The following is a 23,499-nucleotide window of genomic DNA, read 5'->3' as shown; positions in this document are numbered from 1 at the left end:
TTAATCAGAGAATTTATCGTTCTACAATATGTCAAACTGTCGAGAATAAATCCGCGTAGCTCGTAGATTTGTCAAGAAATTGTGTAAAACGAACCCATATCTTAAGAGATTTATTAAATTGGCAATGTTCAATCTGAGAGAATCTTCCTTAATTGACTGACACGAATCACGGTGTTGCAAAAACATCACGGGCTAACTCGGATAAACTGACGCGGGAACGTTCCTTGCTCTTTTCACTTTGAGACTAAACTCTGTTGCGTGCGCCCGCCAGCTGGCATCCGTACTTTCGCCCGTCGCGAAATAAAAAAATAACTTTAAAAAGTAACAGTGTCAATGATGTGACGTAATAATTGCGTGTTAATGATTCCAAATTTAAATTTATAAACGTGTCAACGATGTGATTGACAGTTTTATTTTTTAATTTAAATTTAAAAGTTTTGGCGCGCAATGACAATGACTATTTCAGTTGAAAAGTGAATTGGAAGTTGCCGAATTTCGAGTCAAGGATTGCGAAACTCGTGAGTAATTATACTTAATAGTATTTAAGTGTCAACTGGGTGTAATTTACCTAATTATAAAAGATAATTTGTGGGTTGAACTCCTTCGATTACTCCGGTCGAATATAAATAGGTTTTATGTAATAAAATATAATTTTAAAGCTCATAATAATAGGCTGACATTCGGATTTGATTATATTTTTGCGTGAGCAAGCAATTATGTCGAAAGGGTTTGTGAATTACGTTATCATTGGTTAGGTCATTTATGCGTATGATTTAATTATTGATGTTAGCATAAGCGATGTGTCTACAAATGTAGAGTTACAGAAATTACATACAATTTAATATTAAGTTCTGATTTCCGGATATTTGATGCAGTTATTTATTAAAATACTTCCTTCATTTTCCTTTCCTTATCTTTAAATGATTTTTTCTAACAGATATAATCTTATATATAAAATTCTCGTGTCACAATGTTAGTCTGCATACTCCTCCCAAACGGGTGGACCGATTCTCATGAAATTTTCTTTGCATATCGGGTAAGTCTGAGAATCGGCCAACATCTATTTTTCATATGTACCACGGGCGAAGCCGGGGCGGACCGCTAGTTAGTATGTAGGTATATGTAATTTAGGTATGTACAAATTAATTATTTGCTTTTTTAATATTTTACTAATAATATCAAAAAGTATGAGATAAATCATCGTTTCTCTTCAAAAGTATTGACTATCAATTATTAAATGACTGACACGGAAAATTAAAAAAGTTTTTTCATTTTGTAACAAACATTCTATGAATATTTGTAAACATTTATACTCTGTTGTTCCTTGTCTATCTCCTGAGAGCTGTAAATTCGTAAGAAAGATATAAAATTCTAAATGAAATTGAAATTTTGATAAGATGTTATTAAAAGAAAGCAATTTCTTAGTAACACTAAGCACGTATGAACTTTGACCTACTATAGAATTCTCGTATATGATCGTCGTAAAACAACATATTGTTCAGTTGTTCAGTCTTAAGTGACAAAATATTTGAAATTTTTAGTTATTTTATGGCTTTATTATAGTTACCTAGGTTTTATATAAAATGATTCAATTGTATGATATGATAATAAAGCAGAAGAGTTTGTTTGTTCGAACGCGCTAATCTCGGGAGCTACTGGTCCGTTTTGAAAAATTTTTTCGGTTTTAGATAGCCTATTTATCGTGGAAGGCTATATATCATACCATCACGCTAAGACCAAAAGCAGCGGAGCAATGCGGACAAAACCGCGGGGCACACCTAGAATCTTATAATATCTTGACATTATGAGATATAAAATACAGAAGCAAAGCTCTACATAATAGCTAAATGGTGTAAATGTCTTCGAATCTATTTGTTTCATTTACATGTCTATAAACTCAAAGGTGACTGATATAGTGATCTATCAACGCACAGCCCAAATCACTGGACGTATCGGGCTGAAATTTGTCATGCAGGTAGATGTTAGGACGTAGGCATCCGCTAAGAAAGGATTTCCCGAAATTCTTGCGGGAACGGGGAAAAACGGGGATGCACGTACAAAGTCGTGGGCGGAAGCTAGTTATTTCAATAAACTTTTTTGTCTCTAGAATGTCACTCAATTTGGTGAAAAGTAAGAGTGATATAAATTCAATTTATATGTATACTAGCTTTCCAGCCGCGGCTTCACCCGCTTTGTCTAAAACCTAATAAATATTAACATATATCTATAATAACTCTATCTATTAAAAAAACCGCTTAAAAATTCGTTGAATAATTTATGTAAATTATTTATGTAGCCTTTTTTATAGTGTCTATAATGAAGTTATTTAAGATATTCTTAGTGGTTAGATGGCAATTAAGGAATCGATAAGTGGATATGGCTAAATGCAAAAGTGTTATGTTTTAGGAAAATTTCGGTACAAGAGCGAGAAGAATGATATGAGGTTGAAAATAAGAGAAAGAGAGCACTATATTTTTAGCAGTTTATCTTTTTTACATTAGCGAACTTTTTTATATCTAAGTGTTAAAATTGTGATTCTGATATTGTTTGTTTTATTTATATATTAATACAATTGCATGTTATAAACATTTCTTTTATGGAACAATAAAAACATTATCTTATTATTACTCATATAACACCTAAAGGTCAATTAAACGATGCACTAGGCCAGTGGAGTTTTTACAAATATTTTTTCCTGTTATTAATTTATGCGAATTTTAATTTATTAATGTATTTGGATTTATAAGCAAAAAACTTAATTAAAAATTAAGCCAAAAAATTAGGGTGTTTTATTGAAATGAGACTTTATGATAGAGATGGTTTTGCAGTTATCATTATAAATTCTAAATTGTATCAACTAAATAGAAGATCGTAAAATAATTTAAAAAATGGGTTAAAGATAGAAACATATAGAACAACAAATTTAATATGATGCATTTTTATAATTCTTTTTATTTTATGTTTGTAATTGAGTGTGTGAAAAAAAATTAATTACGTGTAGTTCATTAATTGCGTAGTTTCAAAGATTTAAGCGTACAAAGGGACATAGGGACATAGGGACAGGGAAAGCGACTTTGTTTTATACTATGTAGTGAAATTCTAAATTGTATCAACTAAATAGAAGATCGTAAAATAATTTAAAAAATGGGTTAAAGATAGAAACATATAGAACAACAAATTTAATATGATGCATTTTTATAATTCTTTTTATTTTATGTTTGTAATTGAGTGTGTGAAAAAAAATTAATTACGTGTAGTTCATTAATTATTGTTTAATTTATTACACATGCCGACGCGAAGAGATATCGAAAGGAATGCTTTCCCGCTATTCCCAAAAACGGCGGAAGGTATTTAATTCTTATTATGTATTCGTAATTTAATTCAATATTTTTATAAAGTCTCTATTATATTATGTTGACTAGTTTCCACAATATATATTGGAACTAGCTATGCCCCGCGATTTTACCCTCATTGCACCTATTGGTCTTAGCGTGATTAGATATAAAATATCCTATAGTCTTTCTCGATAAACTACTATGACCAATGGACTATGACCAGTGGCACAGAATACTTATTAGTACCGTAGTTAACGCTACCAGTGGTTCCTGTGATAAGCGCGTACAAGCAAGAAAACAAACTCTTCAGTAAAAATTAATAAATAACTCAACACTTCATAATAATACTGGTATAGAATTCATGATTATCAGATCTAATTATTATTCGGGGCAGAAACGTTGGGATATTTGAATACCCTATTTGGCGATTAACTTAACCCAAACTATACCCGTCCAAAATCGCGTTTAAATACAAAACTATAAACTGTGGTGAAATACTGATAAATTGCGAATAAAATTATGTTATGTATATTTAAATATTCATGAGTGTAGGTCGGTTGCTCTAGTTTTTAATTCTCGTTTGTTGATTTGAAGGTTATTGCCTTAAAATGTACGCTTACCCTTAAACTTCCGGTATCGTAAAGAAAATATTATATACGTATTTAAAATGCGAAAGTCTGTTTGTGTGTTTGATGTTTCATCACGCAAAAACTACTGGAACAGTTTGAACGAAATTGTTAATAGTATCGTTAACCTATTTTGTTTCCATTGTATCTCTGCAGATTCCTCTCAGTTATATGTATAACGGTTTAGGACATGAATGTTGGTAAAGTTTTTCTGATGGCTAAAATTGTTTTAATAAATCGTGAAGAACGTCACGATTTTTTATACTCTAGTGGTGAAGTCGATTGAAAACAATCCTAACATTCAATTATTAATTTATGTATATGTGTTACTATATATTTTATTATTCAAATATTTATAACTCATGTTAATTATTGGCTCACACTACCGAAGTTATTATATTTTTATCCTCTACCCGACGGTTGTCTGGAAGAAATGGCTTATAGCCATAAGGCCGCCCACTGTATGCCGATTGTATCTTTTATTTTGTGTCGTCTTAATCTTGTATTTCCTATATAGTGAAGAATAAATAAATAAATAAATAAATAAATAATTTGTAAGGATGGATGTTTGTTACTTTCTTACGCAAAAAACTGATCGGATGTGTATGAAGTTTGCTACAGAGATAGATAAAAGTTTGCATCAGTACATAATATGCTTCATTTATTCTTGCCACGCGAGTGACACCGCGGGATCAGGCTAGCATGCAGATAAATTGAATTTTTCTATTAAAATTTATTGTAAGTATAAGGACTTAATAGAGGACTATTCAAGAACCCCTGGCTTTTTGATTGAGGACGGAGTTATGAACTGCTGAGTCATTACAGTTCCTATATTTTTATAGCAGTAGATAGATATATACTATATAGACTTTATTTGTATGCAGTTATGATTATATCTCTGAATTTAACAAAACGAAAGAAAGGAACATATCTCTCTCTCTCTCTCTTCAGCCTTTTTCCGTCCACTGTTGGACATAGGCCTCTCCTAAGGCACGCCATAGAGCTCGGACTACAGCTTTTCGCCGCCATTGAGAACCAGCAACCCTGCGTATATCGTCCCTCCACCTTTCGAGATAAAGGATAATTATTGTTATGAAATAAAACTGTTAAAGGTGAAATATAAGGTTAAGATAATATGAAAATATATTATGTAGTGTTTTATAAACTCAAAACATCGTAAATTAGTAGTAAAGCATAGCACGTGACTACAAAGACGATATATTGTATAAATATTCCTTACAAAACAAGATATACGTGGGTTCCCATACTTTATTAATCGTTATTTCATTTAAGAATCTATAAAACTAGTGCGTCATACCACAGATAATACAAATAAATAAATAAAAAAATATTTCAGGATAATTTTCACACACGGCACGATCTAATCCGATACTAAGCTTTCGCTTGTGTTATGGAAACCAGATAGCTGATAAACATACATATATAATTTTAAATAAATTCTTACATAGATAATTAACACCCAGACATAGAGCAAACATCTATGTTCATCTCACAAATATTTGCCCCGGGTGGGAATCGGACCCACGACCTCTGGCTTGGAAGACCTGTCTTCCAAGCCAAGCCAACCGGTCAGTCCAATATAATACCACAGTGAATATAATATTATAATAGTAGTCATATTATCTGTCTGTGTTTTGACTCTAAATTATTGGAGAGGGATTTGGGAATGCAACGGTTATGTTTAATGATTCATGTAAACATTTGTCTGTTTGTCCCTTTGTGGAATATGGGGCGGAATTTCAGATCTTACTAATTCATTCATCAATCTTACGTCGTGCTTGAATTGGCTCTACGTCTCGCATTGAACTATGGCACAGATATTATAATACTTACTATACCTACTATTTACTATACTATATAGCAATTTATATTATAATCTGCAATAAAAATTTCAAATAATAATATGTACTACCTATCTATCCCACGGCTGAAACGACGACGACGACTACGACTACATATCACAGGGAAATTTCATTCAATAAATCTTAAATTTTTTAAAACATTGTAATTGCTTTGCTGATAAAAGAATATAAATAAGTACTTATAGATAAACTAACATAATAAGTGTTATAATTTAAATTAAGAATTATTTTACGACTCCATTGAAACCAGGGAAATTTTAATATACATTTAATTTTCAGGATATCAATAAATTAACATTATCTACAATGCCATGATTTTCATTTATTCATTGCTCTCAGCGGAAACTACAGCTACCTTTATTTGCTGCGATATTTCAAATATATAAATTTATTTTAGTTTCATCAATGAAACATAAAACCGACATTGAACTTTATTGTATGAAGTCAATTAGTGAATTCAATATACCTCTTATAAATATATAAAAATGAATGTTTGTCTGAATGTCTGTATTCTGTTGTCTGTATTGACTACGGATTTGATCATGTGTTGATTTTCAGCAAAGTATTGTACATGAGCCCAGGATGATTTCTAAGTTGCAACAAGTTACAACCAATTTTCGACAGTAACTCAGGTGAAGCCGGAATGCACTGCTAGTAATAAAATATAGGCGCGGGACATATACAAGCGGCGCGGCGCGCATCGGGCGCGCTGCCGGCGTGCATCGGGTGCGCTATTGGCATTTTGTATCAAATAATTTTGGAAAGGCGGCGCAACCTTGGCACAACCGTGGCGTGCCGTCTCGACGCCTGTCCAAAATTCTTTCATAGGTACAAAATGTATAAGATGGACGTGGTGCAAAACAGATTCAAGAGGTGCGCTTATGCAACGCCCGCGTCCGCGCCGCTTGTGTTTGACCCGCGCCTAACAATGTATAGAGTCACATTTCACACGAAGCCGGGTGACAACTTTAGTTTAAAATGAAATAAGAAGTCAAACATGATTTTAATAGAGTTCTATAACAACTTTCGCAATACGACCGGTCTATTTCCTAAATTACGTAAAAGAATAACTGTGACAAACGAGTACAAGTAAAAAATCCTATAAACACATAATAATAACTCTAAATGGATGTGTCAGTTAGTTACTATTTCACGGCAAAACTGCTGAACTCGTTACGCTAAAATTTATTATGCAAGTAGATTATGATCAGAATAATGGATTATTTTTATTCAATTACCATGCGGGCAAGGTCGTAAGCTGAGCTTAGTAGTACTACCTATACCTGTATAGATTTTTATCACTTAGGTAGTCCCGTTGAACTAACTGTATCTATTCAAATATTTAAGTGTGTCATTAGTTTTTAAATAGATCTATGCCCATGTTACAATTAACTGCTTCTTTACAGTTCCGAAAATATTATGTAGATTCAACGAGGTAATAATGAATAAAAAGTTTTCCTGGTCCATTTCATACGGCTGAACTTCGAAGAGGACAGACCGATTTGGCGGGAGAAATACATTGTTAGCCGAAATCTTTTCAGCAAGAAAACAACAAGGAAGTCGCGGGCGGAAGCTAGTGAAACAAAAATAAAATAATTTGGAAAATCCAAAAGTGCACGCCTCATAATTTTTTTTTAATAAATATTTATTAATTATTATTTTTGTTTATTTAATAACAATTAAACCACATCCAATCAGACCCTGAAAAATGAAAGGGTTCTATTCCTGAGCATACTCAAGCGTAAGAGAAAAAAAAAGACTCGATTAGTAAAGTATTTCGGTCGCTATCGTGTTAACAAGAAAAAGGATCCGCACATACAGACACACGGACGTCCAAGACAGAACTTTTTTAAACTGTTTTTTAACTAGTTTAAATAACAAAAATGACATCAAAAATATCATGAACGTTAAAAATAGTGTTTTTTCTTAATATGTGTGTGTATGTATTATCTTACAAGTGCAATGTATGATACATAAAGACATTTTAAGTTTGAAAAATCAGATGTTTTGCGCGAAGTGACAGTAGTACCCACCTCAACGCTTCGCTTATGAGGCGTGCAAAAGCACACACACTCAAAATAACAATGCAAATGTAACACAAACGTCTATTAATATGTCATTTCTTTACGGTTTCCTACCACGCAATTCCACATCAAAGCGCGGATTGTTTTTAAAAACGGATCGAATTAAGCAATATTATTCTTATGAAAGGAAACATAAATTTCAAACGAGATACGTATAAAGATTCCCGCAACATTGCGTGCTCGAATTTCCGTCGGGGAACAAACTCGCACTCGTAAATTGAACTTTATTCAATATAATCGAACGCAAAATTGGCCCATTACGCTCTGCCGTGTGCGGTTTGATTTGTTGAGATGTGATTAATGTGTAATGGGGCCTCTACACAATGGGCAGCGTTGGCCCAATAAATGATCGTCGATGTTTGCCGCTATTACGGCATGAATAAACAGCTAGCCTCTACCACAGATTAAATACTGCCTCTACACTATCGTGATTGCCTCTACTCGCCCAACGCTGCCCATTGTGAAGAGGGCATTAAGATTTTTGTACGTGGGATTCGAGGATGATTTACCTTAATTTTTATTCATTGAAACATAAATCATCTTTTCGTATTAAATCATTTACAATTGCATTTTGCAGCTTAACGCATTACGAACATTTTCCAAAAAAAAAAAAAATAATAATTGTGTGACAGTGCTTAACAATAAATTTATTTTCAAACCGCAATAGACCAGTCTGATAATAATCATAGCCTAAAAAAGGTAAGGAGGATATCCATACTAATATTATAAATGCGAAAGTAACTCTGTCTGTCTGTCTGTTACTCAATCACACCTAAACTACTGAACCAATTTGCATGAAATTTGGTATGGAGATATTTTGATACCCGAGAAAGGACATAGGCTACCTTTTATTGTGAAATATGTACCACAGGCGAAGCCGGGGCGGACCTCTAGTATTCTATAAAAGGAAGGATAAAAAAAAATGATCATGATAAGCAAACTTTAAAAAACCGGCCAAGTGCGAGTCGGGCTCGCGCACAAAGGGTTCCGTAGCAGCAAATATAATAAATTACAGTTAAATCAACCTATCTCAAAAACTATAAGAGATACTTTGATCAAACCAAAAATCGTTGAAAGAGTTAATTAGCATGCATCACCTCTATTTTTTTTAGAATTTTATACCCCGTAGTTATAAAAATAGAGGGGGGGGGACATACTTTTTACGACTTTGAGAGCTGATATCTCAAAAACCGTTCACTTTAAGAAAAATGTTTTTTAGAAAACTTTATATCATTTTAAAAGACCTTTCCATTGATACCCCACACGGGTATGTACATCGAAAAAAAAAATTTCATCCCTCAGTTACATGTATGGGGGGCCCCACCCCCAATTCTTTTTTTTACTATTTAGTGTCATATTTTTGTAGCGGTTCATACAACACATATTCCCATCAAATTTCATCACTGTAGTACTTATAGTTTCCGAGTAAATCGGCTGTGACAGACGGACAGACGGACAGACGGACAGACGGACATGACGAAACTATAAGGGTTCCGTTTTTGCCATTTTGGCTACGGAACCCTAAAAAAGCTTAACAATATTGTCCACGCTATTCCATTAATTTCAATAATTGTTGACGATAATAATTATTTCATTCCAATTCGAATGTTTGCTTCCAAATTACCAAATTTACTTTATCTCAATTTCATTCACTCTTAAACCGTATTTAATTTGGCCTTACATTCTTCAAAATCAAGGTTGGATCCTTGATTTTTAACGTGACTCGGGTTAAGAAGTTAAATTGAAAGTTAATCATTGTACGAAACGTATTTAATTTAAGGGAGTTGTCAGGAACACTGTCTAAACTTGTTTTTTTTGTATTGAAAGGAAAAAAATGTTGTGTGGTTTTATGAAACCACGGTAAAAGTGAAACTATTCGAACGGTTCCGAACACTGCTTTGTGTAGCGCATGTCGCGTGACGGTCGGCTGCCGAGTAGGTATACCTACTCGGCAGCCGCGATACACGCGACATGCGCTACACAGACCAAAAAGTTTGAGACGATGTAATAAAAGTTTCACTTTAATAATTTTAGATTATCTTGTAGAATAAAGGGTCATTTACAAATTGATATGATAAATTTTAATATCATTAAGGGCTGATTTTTCAATCCTTGGTTAATACCTACTTATTCGTCGAATAACGTATTAAACTACCATTTCAAAAATGTATTCTTTGCCCGTCTTTGACAGTTTAGGGGTGACATTTTAATATTATCGTGTAATACTTTATTGGGCAGATAATTTTTAACCATGGATTGAAAAATCGGCCCTTATATAAATGATAAGCGAGGAAAAAATTAACAATAAAAAATAGACCTTATAAAATAACTCGTAAACTAATTGCATAATTTAAAAAAGCTGAAAAGCTTTAAGAGAAGAAAAACAAACAAGGAACTGACTAGAGATATAAAATATTCTTAAGCGTTTATCTAAAACTAGATATTCAAAGAATTTAGCATCTCAATTATTACATAGCACTTTCTAGAAGCGGTCACAGTAAAGATAAGAATTGCCGAATAAAAGTTAAAACACACTTAGGGTACTTCAGCTTGACACTCTGGTATGATGGATGGCAGTAATAATCTACAGGATTGGCTTTACAAACAAATCAATAAAACTTTTTGATATTCAATCAAGATTACGACAAGCTTCGAGAAGATTGGGAGTGGATTGGAAACAATGTTTTGTGTGGTTTAATTGAAGGATGAATTATTGGAATTTATGGTACATATCAGATGCTGTGCTGTGTTGTGCAGTTTCCTCCGCGCGGGCAAAAATAAAGTATTTCTTAAAGTAGTAAGTATTAGCTGAAGACAGTGTTAATATGGTACACATAAGCTACATCACTGTTAAGTATCATCAAAATCCGTTCAGTGCTTTGGGATGAAAGAGGAACAAAAATATACATACATCCATTCATCCTCACAAAGATGAAAATTCCAAAAAGATATTATAGTTGTAAACTTGTAAATACATAGAATATTATGTGATGCTAAATGTAAAGTTACCTTAATTGTTATATAAAATTGAACATATATAAAATATGCCTTTATTGTGTACATAAATAGAATATTATTGGCCAATATACAATTCACTCAATTGTAAGAAACAAACAATAAAATAAATAGATACATGATACTTGCAACTGAGTTATAATTAACGATTGTTTAGAACAGTCTAAATGTCGGAGTATTTCTTATATTTAGCAGAAGATATTTCAGTCCTGTTAAATAGCTTCTGATGCTTAACTTAGTTACTCTAAAGTAAATTGTGTTCCATTTACACAGTCATAGCATTTCAGGCATAAAGTTTTCTTAATAGTTTACGAATAAGAAATTAATATCTATGTAATAAAATTTAATCGCCAAATGTTTCTTTCTTTCTTTGTTGCTAAGCCCAAAACTCTAGAACCACTAGGTACTTCGGTTGATTTTTTGAACGTTTTGGTTCATATTATGGAGAGAAAACATGTAATAGAGGCAATAGTACAGAAATGCATCTGCCGGGGCAGCTAGTACTTAATAAATAAAAAAACTAATTAAATCATTGAGATAATATTACTACGTATGGAGGAGACACCACGAACAAAATCTGTGCGCCATTTTTTTGCTCTAACTAAGTTTTAAAAATTATTATCTAGTTAGGTACTTAACGATGAAAGTTATTCCTTTGCACTTTTCCGTATTATTTGTATTATTTGTGCAATATCGTAACACACACGAAGGCATGTTTGATGCGTTTCACTTTAAAACCATTAAAAAATACCGCTCAACATACGTCACATGACGTATGTTGAGTGGAACATAAGTGATGTAGGCGGTGTCGTCTCCATATTAATATTATCTCAATGAATTAAATCCGCTTATTAAGTAAACGATTATCACATAATCTGATTCCCACAGTTAAGTAATTTTGAGCAAAATAATGAGAGAGGTAGTTCTTCATTCAGTTTTACTTTCATAGTGTGAGAATTATGGAAATGTATTGACCAAGAAAAAATTGCAAATAAGCAAACTTACTGTTTATTTACGAAGACGTTAAATTTTGTTGTCTACAATAATTAAGCCATTGCCATAAAATAAAATGGACTGTTATTTTCAGAATAATACAATTAATATAATATAAAAAAATACATTTTATTCAGCACCAAGTAAATACATGTAAAAAATGTATGTTATAAAGCTAAAAAGGCGGCCTTATCGCTATTAAGCGATTTCTACCAGGCAATATAATGTGCAGTGTTTGTTTTTATTAAATGTTCAATAAAATTAAAGTTTTAATTTTAGTTTCTTGATGTAGCTTTAACACGAAACTGATGAACGAAAGAAATTAAATATTATCCAACAACATTTCTGTTATATTTTTGTGTGATTTTATTAGCATTGAAATAACTAACGGACGTCAAACACGACAGTATAATATTATTATTACAGACATCCTCTGGTCGTTAAAAAATCCTGAATGAAAATTTATTTCAATGCTTATCTACATAAATAACGTTGTATCCTTTAAAAAAAGAGTTACAATCTGTTTGTGTGGATTTGAAAATGTTTATTTTTCACACAGTTTCATCTGCGTGCTTGATTTAGGGCTGATTTTTCAATCCTTGGTTAAAACTTATTCGTCGAATAATGTACAAAACTACCATTTTAAAAACGTATTGTAATTGCCCGTATTTGACAGTTTACGTGACATTTTAATATTATCGTGTAATACTTTATTGGACGGATAAGTTTTATCCAAGCATTGAAAAATCAGCCCTTACAATCCTTGGTTAAAATTTATCCATCCAATAAAGTATTACACGAACATTTTAAAATGTCACCTGTAAACTGTCAAATACGGACAATTAGAATACATTTTTGAAATGGTAGTTTAATACGATATTCGATGAATAAGTTTTAACCAATGATTGAAAAATCAGCCCTTAAAAGAATATTTCTGTACTAATATATTAAAAATTGTTACTTATTGTAATGCTGTATGATTACAAAGAAATAAATAAATAAAAAAAAAAAAATAACTTTATATTTATCGCCTTTACTTATACAATAGCAAGTTTCGATCATACAATCTCAAACATTTAATGTATTCTAGAGAACTTCTTGCACCTTTGAGTCGTCATAACACAGATACATAGATTGCAGATGCTTTTCAGCTAGTAATTACAAACACAATGTTATTATGAGAGTCCTACGTAAACCCACACAAGAGCTCAATTTATGTCAAGGAATAAGTACCTATGAACTTAGGGCTGATTTTTCAATCCTTGGTTAAAACTTATTCGTCGAATAATGTATAAAACTATCATTTTAAAAACGTATTCTAATTGCCCGTATTTGACAGTTTACGTGACATTTTAATATTATCGTGTAATACTTTATTGGACGGATAAGTTTTATCCAAGCATTGAAAAATCGGCCCTTATATGAATATCGTTTTTATTATGCCCTCGTCGTATTGTACTATAACGATCGACAAAAGCTGCCGATTGTTCTGTCAATTAAAATCTTTTAATTAACATTGATGTATTATTTTGACATACTTTTGTTTTTATGGATTGAATTTGGTTTTTATTTCTGTCAATTTTCAATGATAAGTTGTGTTGTATTGTTTCATACTAAGAAACTTCAACTGAGAATATATTATCATTTAGATATACAAAACTAACATGACATTTTTTGGATAATTTAAACAAACATCTTAATTTTACATTATATACCTATTGCCTACCCTTTTGCTCAAATATAAATGCGAAATATCTTGGAGATTAAATTATACTGAACTAGCTGTGCCCCGCGGTTTTACCTGCATTGCTCCGCTCCTGTTGGTGTTAGCGTGCCTATAGCCTTTTTGTTAAATGGGCTATCAAACACCGAAAGAATTTTTCAAATCGGACCAGCAGTTCTTGTGATTAGGGCAATTAAACAAACAAACAAACTCTTCAGCTTTATAATATTAGTATAGATATAAAGTTAAGTTTAAAGATCTTAAGATCTAAATTGTATTTTTCAAGACATTTTAAAACTAAATTCAATGTTTGAGTATCTAATAAAATGACTTGTTATAATAATCATCACAATCTACTCTACTTTATACAGATTATGAGAAAGTCTATCTAATACAATGGGTCTTGTTTCTCTTAGTATCCAAAACACGTATTAAATGGATTCCATTACTTTAACTGTTTCTTGTTTCTTTATTTTTAGTTATTTCTAGTCTGAAGCCACTCTTCGCCCATGACTTTATAAATTAAATAAGTTTTTTTCAGTTTATTTATTTCGTAAAACTTTGAAAATGCCTTGAATATAAATTAATGTGATCTAATCTTTCTTACAGTATTATGAAGAAAGAAAAGATAGATAGCTTCATATGTGTATGAAGCTAAAACGGCTCATTCAATTTGAAAAATTTCAGCCTTAGGTATTATAGTATACTAGCTTACCGCCCGCGGCTTCGCCCGCTTTTTCTAAAACCTAATAAATTGTATACTAAAACCTTCCTCTTGAATCACTCTATCTATTAAAAAAAACCGCATCAAAATCCGTTGCGTAGTTTCAAAGATTTAAGCATACAAAGGGACATAGGGACAGAGAAAGCGACTTTGTTTTATACTATGTAGTGACTATTAAGTCTGTACCTATTGTGTTTTACTTTTTAAAGTAGTCTCTACGCCTACGAGTATCTTTAAATATTTCGATTACCCAAAAAAGATCAAACTGATTTTGGTAGTACGAACTACACACGAAGTTTCGAACCTGGCTTTCATCTTAGCATAGCGTGTCCGAACTTAGACGAACTACATCTATAGATATTAACGGTAATAAAATTGTATGATAAGTTAATAAATATCTTTAAAATACAATCGAAATTAGCCTTTACTTCCATACCCTATTAATCTTTAAATTTGTATACTTCATCATGTTATTTATAGCCTACTTCTAACTTCATATTTCTCGCCAATCTGCAAGCCATAAAACGCAAACAAGCATTATTACTAAAATGTTATCACAAAAGCGTCTTAAGATCGCTTGTGCCAACAATTTAAAATCAGCTGGATACTGTTAACATCCACGGTGCATTTACATCAAACGAGCGAATTCTCATTCTAACCCCACTATGGGCCGATTTTTCAATGCTTGGATAAAACTTATTCGTAGAATAATGTATAAAACTACCATTTTAAAAACGTATTCTAATTGCCCGTGTGACAGTTTACGTGACATTTTAATATTATTGTGTAATACTTTATTGGACGGATAAGTTTTATCCAAGCATTGAAAAATCGGCCCTAAGTCAAATTATTTTAGTGTAAACAGGAATAGAACATTCTTTCGTTGTTCTTAGTGCGTTCCGAAATATTCTATACAATGTTCTAATACTGAACAGCAATGAATACGAGTTTTCGTTTACACTAAAATATCACGAAAGAATGCTCTTGCTCTAGCTCTAGCTCTATGTTCGTTTGATGTAAATACACTGTTACAGAGAGTTTTCTCAAACCCACTTCGTATAATATCACCATTATAGGAACACTTGGGGTGCATATGATGTCCTTTTTTGCCCTACATATTTAAGAGGGAAAATTTTGAGGATTAACGTTTTTAAAGCTGGCAATATGTATATCAAGTTCGTGTATGAACTTATGAAGCCGTATTTTTAGTCATGTAGTGATGGTGCTATGACGATTAATGTAACATTACATTTAAAACGTTTTTAGGTTTTAAATACATAACTTTTCTTAAAAGAATAATACGATATTAGTTACATTATACATCTTAATATATATAAATCTCGTGTCACAATGTTTGTCCTCAATGGACTCCAACCACTTAACCGATTATAATAAAATTCGCACACAATGTGCAGTTCGATCCAACTTGAGAGATAGGATAGTTTAAACATGTCGGTACCACGGGCGAAGCCGGGGCGGACCACTAGTAGTATATAATAATTATAGTCATACTCGTTTTAATACAAATTGAATTAATAATAGTTACCACGATGGTAATCTCTTGGTTTAATTTTCAATTGAAAGCAATATTTTAAAAATGTTCACCTTATTTGAAAGGCAATGCAACTACACTTAAATTCGTTTTTTGCACGCCTCATAAGCGAAGCGTTGAGGTGGGTACTACTGTCACTTCGCGCAAAACATCTGATTTTTCAAACTTAAAATGTCTTTATGTATCACTTGTAAGATAATACATACACACACATATTAAGAAAAAACACTATTTTTAACATTCATGATATTTTTGATGTCATTTTTGTTATTTAAACTAGTTAAAAAACAGTTTAAAAAAGTTATGTCTTGGACGTCCGTGTGTCTGTATGTGCGGAGGATTTTCTTGTTAACACGATAGCGACCGAAATACTTTACTAATCGAGTCTTTTTTTTTCTCTTACGCTTGAGTATGCTCAGGAATAGAACCCTTTCATTTTTCAGGGTCTGATTCGATGTGGTTTAATTGTTAATAAATAAACAAAAATAATAATTAATAAATAATTATTAAAAAAAAATTATGAGGCGTGCACTTTTGGATTTTCCAAATTATTTATTTTGTTCATTAACATTATTATTTTTATTGTAGTTTGTCATTTCTGTCAGCATATAAAGTACCAATTTGAATTCACTTTGTTAACACACGCAGCAACAAACAAAAAGGAATTCGAAAGTTCCCTTTGGGAAATATCGCGCTAAATATTTACAAGAACAATTTTATGATGACGAGGAAAGATAAAACGATACAAAAGTTTATTGCTTATAATGTTGTCAGTAAATTGTGAGGTTTTATGAATATGAATACTCTGTGAATTCGAAAATATAGTTTATAATTATTAAAAAAAAGAATACCTAACATTTGGCAAATATGATAAGAATAAACGCGCAAAGATAACATTTAAGTCCCTTTTATTAGGTAAAAAATCTCAATGTAAAATGGCGATAGTATTTAAAATAATTTGTCTAAGTATATGAATAAAGTCGTATCTAGTCCCAAAATTTTGCTTGCCGCATTTTTGAAGGTCATTCAATTCTGTTTAATTTATTCAAATCAGCTTATTAAAAAGTTCAAGGACCGTTCGTGCACAGATAAAAGAATATACACAATAAAATGACTGAAAGAACGATATTGTAAACCCTAGAGAATAATGCTCCGTGAGGCGTATTTGTTTTTGCAGGAACTTTATTATTACTGAAGTTAAACTGACTGCTCCCGTACCATGACGTCAGAAAGCAGTATTAAATCCAGTGTGGAAAAGAGATAGCTATATAGGTCGTCTAGTGCCATCACTTTCCCACACTGGAAACTGCCATATGATATCATGGTATTGAGGCTAGCGGGGATAAAACGTATAACTTTTAATCAAGATTCATTTGATGGGAAATAAAGTTGTTTGTCACCGACTTTTTGTCGTTGATTGCAGCTTTAAAAGAGTACTTAATTATATTATATCAAAGCCCACATGCACTTAATTTAGTAATGAACCTGTATGTATGTCTGTTCTAATGTCTTAGAATCTTAGTTTAAGCGTAAAGCACTGAATACTGCGCATCAATAATGATAATGGTTATGATGATATTATGATGTCTTCTATCAATAATAATAATTATTAATTACAGAAGTATACGAGATCTTCATCTTCGACATGACGAATGAAGATGAATTTCATATCTAAATATGTCTACTTTTCGCTTCCCATTACGCTTTTTCTCTTTATTTGTGGCAATTTTATAGGTTCATTTCTATCGGCTTGACGGAACACAGTGGGATTTTAGTCGGTAAGAATCCGACATAAGTGATCCACGGACCCGGGGAAGGAGCCGTGGGTATCTCTGGAAGATCACTTAAAAAAAAGGATCATTTCTATGTAATGTAGCCATAAAACTGTTTGAAACAAAAATACTTGCAAACAACATTGTAATATCCATGTAATATTAGTATACACAGACAAGAGAATACTGCGAGAATATCTCAAAATTGTATAGGTAATAAAAAACAATATGTACAATCTCCATGTACATTGTACCTGTTAGATAACATCTACACTAATACATATTATAAAGACGAAATATTTTTGTTTGTTTTTATTGAATAGGCTCCAAACTACTGGACCGATTTTAATGATTTCGCTAATAAAAAGCTACATTATTAAGGAGGTTATATTTTATTTCGTAGTTATCCTGGTTCAGCCCGGGTGAACCCGGGACGAGCGGTTAGTTAGATAGTAAAGTAATTAGTACTATGGTTAAGATTTAGACTTAATTATCTTGATCTATTGTTGCTCCAACTGAATTTATACGTAGATTTCTTCATTCCTCAAGGCAGAGGACTATCCGCTGAAATGCATCAGAGTATCAGACTACTGATTTTGTAAATACACAGCACTTTACAAAGTTAATTAATAGTTAGTTTAAAAAAAACAACGGAAAAAAAACAACGCTAATATTCTATTCAAGACTGGTAAGTAAACAAGGCTGTTATAAAGTATTTTAATCTTATTAATGTATAGAAGTTTCATTGATTGTTTGATAATAATATTAAAGCCAAATTATTCATAAAGTATTAACGACTAGAATGCCAGCTACCAATATCAGCTTTAAATATAGAGTCGTACACATCATTTTGAGCAAAAATGATTGAATGATGAGATTTTTTGTTGTTTAGATTTTTGAGATATATAAATTTTAACAGTTTCTTAGATTTTATCTTCTGAATTCTATAGCAATCAAAATGCTTTACTCTGTTATTTTCTTCAATTAACACCAGTTGTTCTGTAAAAGAAAATATTCATTTGAAAACATTTCACTGTTTAGGCATTTTTATTTGTTACTCTCTAAAAATTCCGTAACATATGAATAAAGTTGGATAATCCTGCCGATTAATATTTATAACATGTTCGTACTACCCACACAAAACATGTGTTGTCGTGAATATATTTTTATACCTGAAAGTCATGTTCTATAAATATTACAGGATGAAAAATATATTCTAAGGAAAAAGTTCCTAACTGATCAACAAAGATATAAATAAACTTGTAATTTCGTGTGAAATCTCGTATGTACGTAGAAGCAGCGTATTTTCTCAATACTGGTTTTCGTTTCTCTAGAATTAATTCGTCATTATCTTACATCGTATTATAATGTGAGAAGGAAAATTAACAAAGAAGCTCTGCATTTGCTAGGCAAAGTTTATTGACTACGTACGTAATATTAGTATTTCTATCTTATATATAAAATTCTCGTGTCACAATGTTAGTCTGCATACTCCTCCGAAACGGGTGGACCGATTCTCATGAAATTTTCTGTGCATATCGGGTAAGTCTGAGAATCGGCCAACATCTATTTTTCATATGTACCACGGGTGAAGCCGGGGCGGACCGCTAGTAGTATTATATTATCTGTGGTGTTGCTGAATAATGTAGGTGCAAAATTCCAACAGTGCAATTAATAGAAATGTTATACAGGGTGTCCCAAGAAGTAGTGATATACTGAAGCTGGGAGGTAGAGGACCTAGAGCGCTCCCAGAGTGCTTCAGTATACCTACCACTGCTGCTTGGCACACCCTGTATGACATTTTCAAGACCGACCAGCACTTGTAATTTTTTTTTGTCTTCTGCGTTGTTTTTTGCCAGTCATTATCATCAACTAGCTGCTCCGCGCGGTTTCACCCCCGTGGCTCCTCCCCTGTTGGTCGTAGCGTGATGATATATAGCCTATAACCTTCCTCGATAAATGGGCTATCTAACACCGAAAGAATTTTTCAAATCGGACCAGTAGTTCCCGAGATTAGCGCGTTCAAACAAACAAACAAACAAACAAACTCTTCAGCTTTATAATATTAGTATATTTATTGCTTTTCAGTAAAATTTAAATTGAAAAACAATACGATTTTAATAAGAGTTTTTAATATTTTATAGCAAAACGTAAAATTAAATACAAGAAAACATAATAATATATAGGATACTTGTGTGCAAGCTACATACATTGCTTTGAAGAGCAAAATATATAACTACAGCATAAGTCCAATCTAGATGATTGTCTAAAATGTATCTCTTCAGATTTCTAGAGAGCATTTGGATGGGCGCACTAATAGATAGTATTGCAATACTTCAAACCGTATTAAACATAGTACCTCTATATACCAATCGATATCTGTATTCTGTATACCTACTTACAATATAGAGCTGAAGAGTTTGTTTGTTTCAGTGCATTTTATTTCAAAAAAATCACCGAGGTAGGTACTGTATGCTAGTTTTTAAAGTATTATATTACTAGCTATCCGCTCGCGGGTTCGCCCGATTTGTTTAAAACCTGATAAATTATATACTAAAACCTTCCTCTTGAATTACTCGACTATCTTATATAAAAACCCGCATCAAAATCCGTTGCGTAGATTTAAGCATAAATAGAGACATAGGGACAGAAAAAGCGACTTTTTTTATACTACGTAGTGTTTAGTAGTTTCTCTTATGTAATGCCAAATTTCATTCTAATTCCATCAGCGTTATACATATTTAAGCATATTTTTAATATTAGTAATTAGTCAAGTAAGAGACAACGATTTCTATGTAACAACCTAATATCATTTTTATAAACCCTCAAAAATATTAAACTACATCAGTGTCTTCTATCTTTATTGAAATAAAAGATAATCACTTTAAAGTAAAATTACAAGTCAGCTTTGTGTATTCTCTTCATTTTTGTTTTGGCATTTGCTGTTATTTAATTTAAAATTCAAAGAAGATTAAAAATATTTCACGAGGCCTTTGTATAAAATATTTATTTGTCCTTTAAATCAGTTATCTGTTTCGCACAAAAGTTTGCGATGTTTTAAAACGAAAGACTATTATTTTCTTTAGATATATCATTACGTTCTATAAATAACTGTTTATCGAGTACAACTGTTTATTTTCAAGTGTTATCTGCTTTCGCGATGTTATTTATGTTTAATATATTGGCTTCAATACAAAAAAGCATTGTTTCAAAATATCTCGAAAGGGAATCTTTTGGGGACGGATAAAAGAAGTTCCTGCTCCAATGGTCTACTGAAACAAATCACAGATTTCAATGGAGATTTTAATTTAGATACTGTTGTCATTCTTTTAATTTTTATGACTATTGTTTTGTTTAGAATGTGATGAAATTATTATGAGTCGTAAATAAAACTGAGATATAAAGATATGAATCATTGTGATAAATTTGTGAAATATTATTACAAAAGAAATAGCTGATTATTACAAATGAGTCGATGCATCCAAGTTTCCAGTTAGTAGATTTCAAATTCTTGGGTTGGGTAACTGAAGGCATCGTCCCTTTTGACAGTAATTGAAACCACTAGTCTTCCTTATATAGCGAATATTTCCCAATGACTTACAATTTTGCTATTTGCTCGTGCGATAGTTACAGAGCAATTGATTTTTAATTTTATATCCTCAAGAAGATGACTTGATATTTACATCCTATCCTACTAATATTATAAATGCGAAAGTTTGTGAGGATGTGTGTGTGCGTGTGTGTTTGTTACTCTTTCACGCAAAAACTACTGAACCGATTACAATGAAATTACACATATAGATGTTAACTTGGATTAGCACATAGGATATGTTTTATCCCGGAAATCCCACGGGAACGGGAACTATGCGGGTTTTCCTTTGAAAACGCAGGCGAAGCCGCGGGCGGAAATCTAGTATTAGATAATTAAAAGAGAACAGATTAGCGAAAACACGACATGCAACAAACTAAAACGAGAATATAGAACAGCTCTTTTTATAATATATAGGTTTAATAAACTTTTCTAGTAATGTGTATGTGGCTGCAAATAAACTCAGGCTCAGAATGTTGTGGACCAGCAAGCTCTACATTCCTATTCTTTGAAGATAGCGTGTTTTAATTGCGACTCGTTATGATTTCTTTTAATTATAAAATGTGTTTTAAATTTGCTTCGGAAAGGCAGTTCTCTTATTCGACTGTTTTGGTTTGGGTTTGCATTTCAGAACTTACGAATGGGTAAAACGATTTCGATAATATTTCATAATTGGAAGCTGGTTCCTCCCTTGTGTTTCCATTTAAAAATATATGGAATATAATAAGTTATGTTTGTTTTCAAACAGTTTGAAAGTGGTTTCGTGTTTTTTAAAACATTATAATAAAAATGCTCTTTTACTATAGGTTCTTAGGTATACAAAAAATCCTTCAAAGCCGCAGAAGAGGTTCGTTATCAGACTTTCGCATTTAGCACAATATACAGATACATACAGTAAGGAAACTTCATACAAAACGTTCGAAATGGCTCACGCACACACGCACGCGTGATTACGAGAATCATAAAGGGTATTGAGAGGGATCGATAGTAGCGGGTGCACCATTTAGTATGAATAAATATAATCATCAATCATTTGATCTTGACATTGCTCGCCTACAACAGGCTGAAAGAATTTCGAGAGGTCCACTTTTGAAGCGGATGTTTATAAATAGATTAATGTTACACAAATAATCCGCGACCGGACAGCGTCGTAAAATATTATTTACTGTTAACATATTGTGGATGCTTGAGTTCCGTCGAATGATATTGCATGTGGTGAAAATCGTGTAAAATTGTTGCAAAATGGTGGATCTAGGTAAAGAATTTGGATTTGAATTTGAAGACTGTGAAGCTTTGAAACGATAATATCATAAAAAAATAAAACTTTATAATATATACAAGTACAAATAAAATGTATTTATATGTTAAATTTTGCTTTCTAACCTGATGTAACACACATATAATTATGTTAGTAACCATCTTGTAACATATCAACAACATAATATGTTGCTCTAATTAAAACTATTATTTGTATACCTCGTCATTAGATTAAATAAACTTTTCAATTTGTATTTGCAAATGGAAAATTAATTAAAATTGGATAAGTTCTGATGAAAATGAAATTATTAATACATATACACTTTTTCACTTTTGGGTTGTTTAGTTTTCATCTTTTTATTATCATTTTGAAATATTGAAATAAAATAATTAGTTACAGTAACTTTATAATTATTCCCAAATATAAATTGAAACTGAAATTAAAACAACATAATATACCACGTATACTTGTATCAGATATATTTTTCAATTACAAAAATAAAAACATTCACAACTTTTTACGAAGTAAATCGTATGTAAAAAGAATATTTCACGAAGATTCTTCACAATAAGGTTTAGGAAACATCAAAATATTCGGGACGAGTTTTTTAAATGTATTTACTCGTATGGAAACATCAGCTGTTCTTGCAACTAGATACTATTGAGGTTTCTGTGTCCATCCGAGCCTGAATTATATCCTTTAATAAAAGATGCTTAGAAACGTATTTCAAAGGAGAATATCATAGCAATAATATGGATGGTCTTTTTAATTTTTGGTAGAGCATGATTTAAAAAACAATAATATATTTTTAAATTTTCTATTGCTTTATTTATAAGGAACTTTTTAAAAGTTTACTTAAACTTTTAAATTGTTCTGAAAAAATATTTTGTATGAATCATTTTTAACTAAAACGATGTGTGGAAAATCTATGCAAGTATTATTTAC

The 23,499-nt window shown here is 31.8% G+C and overlaps 1 protein-coding gene across 1 annotated transcript in view; it reads left to right on the top strand.

Moving 5' to 3' along the window:
* The first annotated feature begins 228 nt into the window (after nucleotides 1-228).
* LOC149904855 (cardioacceleratory peptide receptor-like) overlaps nucleotides 229-23,499 on the top strand; it is a 97,867-nt gene continuing 74,596 nt past the window's right edge. Inside the window, exon 1 of the mRNA XM_090106845.1 lies at nucleotides 229-518. The gene's annotated coding sequence lies outside the window, so the exon portion shown is untranslated. The remainder of the gene's footprint in view (nucleotides 519-23,499) is intronic.

This window comes from Colias eurytheme, chromosome 11 (genome assembly GCF_061535395.1).
Source record: "Colias eurytheme isolate Ceu_HAF_F1 chromosome 11, ilColEury1 Martin Lab GWU primary, whole genome shotgun sequence".
NCBI classification, from domain to species: Eukaryota; Metazoa; Arthropoda; class Insecta; order Lepidoptera; family Pieridae; genus Colias; species Colias eurytheme.
This window is presented reverse-complemented; position numbering and strand designations above follow the sequence as displayed.